General features: G+C 41.5%; 1 pseudogene; it reads left to right on the forward strand.

Moving 5' to 3' along the window:
• The first annotated feature begins 1,918 nt into the window (after positions 1–1,918).
• LOC102496577 (coiled-coil-helix-coiled-coil-helix domain-containing protein 2 pseudogene) lies at positions 1,919–2,623 on the forward strand (annotated as a pseudogene).
• Positions 2,624–3,397: the final 774 nt, after the last annotated feature.

Here is a 3,397-nt window from a genome sequence, read left to right on the forward strand (position 1 = left end):
TTCTCTTCCTTCCTTCCTTCCTTCCTTCCTTCCTTCCTTCCTTCCTTCCTTCCTTCCTTTTCTTTCTTTCTTTTCCTTCCTTCCTTCCTTTCTCTCTCTCTCTCTCTTTCTTTTTTTTTCCTGTTTTGGATATAGGGTGCATGTACTTCCCAGATAGAGAAAGAAACAGAAAGACAGAGGGAGAAAGAGAAGGTAAAAAAGCACCCCCTAGAGTGGAAAGCCACACCACAATCCCTTCTCCTCCATTCTTCTCTCAGGATTTTGGGCAAGCACTCACATGTGCCCAACATGATTTTCAAGGGAGCAGCGGGGAAACTGGAACCATGAATTCAGCTACAGTTACAAGGGATCCAGCTGCCTTGAACGCCATACTACCTGCTGGTGCCATAAATCTTAGAATTTTAACTTAAGTTAAAGCACAAATAAAAAGATTGAAACTAGCCTTCATTTTTGCATATGAAAAGAAAGTTATGCTTACTTACCAGATAAAGCAGAAAGGTGTGCAGTCCCGTTCCAAGCCCAACAGAAGACAAAATCCCTAAGCCTATCCAGTAGGCATACAAGAGAAACTGTTTCTCTATACGTTGTACATACTGAAAAACAGAAAGGATGGGGTGAAAAACGTGAATTCTCAATACAGAAATGTAGTATTTAAAAATGACCATGAAAATAAAACAAACTAACTACAAATTCAAATAAGAAAGTACTAAAAATCCCTATTTTTTTCTTGTTTGAGAGATATTTTTTGCTACAGGGCATGTGAGCTCACAGAGAGACAGAAAGTGAGAAATCATATCCCATAGGGATGGCCATGCTGCAATCCCTTCTCCTCCATTCGCCTCTTGGGATATTGGGCACACATGTACACACCCCTGGCATAAGTTTTAAGCAGCCGGGTCTGGGACTCAAACTGTGTTCGATTATGTGGCAGTCCAGCAATGTAGCTATTAAGCCATCTGCTGGTCCCAAGAGATCTCATTTTTTTTAAAAAATAATTTTATTTAATTTTATTCATTGTCATTATTTTTATTTTATTTTTTTGAAGTTGACCAAAGAGAGACAGAGAGAGAGAGAGAGAGAGAGAGAGAGAGAAGGAAAGTGAGAAAGCAAGCTGTAGGTCCAGGACTCGAACCACATCAGCATTGTGGGAGTCCAGCTGCCCTAACCACCATGCCACCTGTAGACCCCAAGACCTCATTTTTAAAAATGTGCAATAGAAACCAAATCCACTAGGTGACAGATATGTTGCAAAAACTTCCAGATTTTTTTTTCCTTTTTCTTCCCTCTAATTTGCCAGAGTGCATGTGTGCTTGGTGGTCCAGACTTATTTCTAGAGAAATCTCTCCAGCTTAGGCAAAGCCAGCAAGCTAGTTCACTGCCAATTCTTAACACCACAAACAGATTATTAAAAAATAATTATTTATTTAATTTTATTTATTCATTCATTTATTTTAATTTGAACAGAGAGAGACATACACAGAAAGGGAGAGTGAGAAAGCAAGTCACCAATTCAGGACTCAAACCATAGTAGGCCACGTGGGAGAGTCCAGTGCCTTAACCACCACGCCACCTGCCGTTCCCCACACATAGATGTTTTTTTTTAAAAGAATTATTTATTTATTTATTTCCATTTGTTATTGTTATTTTTTTCTTTATTTGGAGAGAGAGAGAGAGAGAGAGAGAGAGAGAGAGAGAGAGAGAGAGAAAGGGAAAGTGAGAAAGCAAGCCACCAGGTCTAGGACTTGAACCATGGTTGGCCATGTGGGAATCCAGCGCCCTTATCCACCACACCACCTGCTGGCCCCCCCACACATAGATTTTTAAAAAAATATTGAAAAGAGCTTCCGCTCTCCTGGGCAGAAGCTGTCTGGTTATTTTCAGCATTTCGCATGTCTGGTTGATCCTCTGTGGGCTTGCGATGCTCCATGGAAGCTGAAGCCGCACTTCCCGCATGGCCCCTCTGGCCAGCCGGGTACCTCAGATGAGCTGCCCTCAGTTGTAGCGGCCCCACCATCTGCAGTCGGCTCTCCTGCTGCTGCACCGCGGCAGCCAGGTCTGATGGCCCAGATGGCAACCACTGCAGCTGACGTGGCTGTGGGCTCTGCTGGGGCCTGCCATCCCTGGGGGCTTCCGTGGAGGAAGAAACGCTGAGTCCTCAAGGCCTGATATCACTTACCAGGAGCCTCAGGGCACCCAGCCAGCATGAGCAGCAGCAGTTAGGACCTTGCCACTCTGAGATAAAACAGTTTTTGGAGTGTGCCCAGAACCAGAGTGACATTAAGCTCAGTGAGGGTTTCAGTGAGGTGCTGAAACAATGCAGATTTGCAAATGGATTATCCTAATCAAGAAGTTCATACTGAAGAAATGAAGTCGACTCTCGTGACCAAGTTAATTTAGTGTGAACAAATAATTGACAGTGAAATTATAAAGTGTAAAATCATCAGTTAAACCTCTGCTGTTATGAGTAGCTTCCTTAGAATTACAATGAAAGAGGATATTATTCTGTGAGGAAGTTCATTGAAATGATACAGAATCTGGGGCTGGGCAGATAATTGTGTAACCTTAAACCAGTTGTTGGAATTGTTTAATGAGTTAATTAGAATAAAGCAATTTTCTTGGAAAATAAAAAATAAAAAATAAAAATATTGAAAAGAGGGCCAGCCCATTACATGGTGATTAAGGTGGCTAGAATCCACATGGCTGGCTGTGCAGTTTGAGTTCCAGACCCAGTGGCTTGAAGAACATGCTGGGGGTGTATGTGCATGCATACCCAAAATCCCAAAAGGAGGAAGGGATAGAAAGCACCCCTTGAGGGTGCTTTCTCGTTTTCCGTTTTTCTTTTTCTTTCTTTGGCAAGTGCAGATGCTTTCTAGCAAATTTTTTAAAAAATAGAAAAGAGATACATTTAAAGGTATCAGAACTTCTCTGTGCTTAGAGGTAAACTGCTTTGAAATATTGAATGATGGGGCCAGCAGGTGGTATAGTAGTTAAGGCTCTGGACTCCCACATGGCCAACTGCAGTTTGAGTCCTGGAAGTCTGAAACTCATACCAGGAACATACGCGTGCATGCCCAAAATCCCAAGAGAAGAATGAAGGGAGAAGAGACTGCAGCTTGGCCATCCCCCTGGGGGTGGTGGTATGTGATTTCTTGCCTTCTGTCTCTGTCTCTTTCTAGCGAGCACATGTGTCTTGTAGCAAAAAAAAAAAAAAAAAAAAAAAGGAATGATACCATTTTAGAACTATTTCTCTTAGAATATGTTGTTTACCTGTTTTAATGAAAGGCATTAGCAAAATGCCCTATTTTCTCATCTAATGTTGTACATATGGACTATAGGTAAATCAACTTAGCCTTTTTTTTTTCTTATTTTTGGAGAGGTTTTTTTTTTTTTTTTTTTT

The sequence above is a fragment of the Tupaia chinensis genome, unplaced genomic scaffold, assembly GCF_000334495.1.
Source record: "Tupaia chinensis unplaced genomic scaffold, TupChi_1.0 Scaffold000416_1, whole genome shotgun sequence".
Lineage (NCBI taxonomy): Eukaryota > Metazoa > Chordata > Mammalia > Scandentia > Tupaiidae > Tupaia > Tupaia belangeri.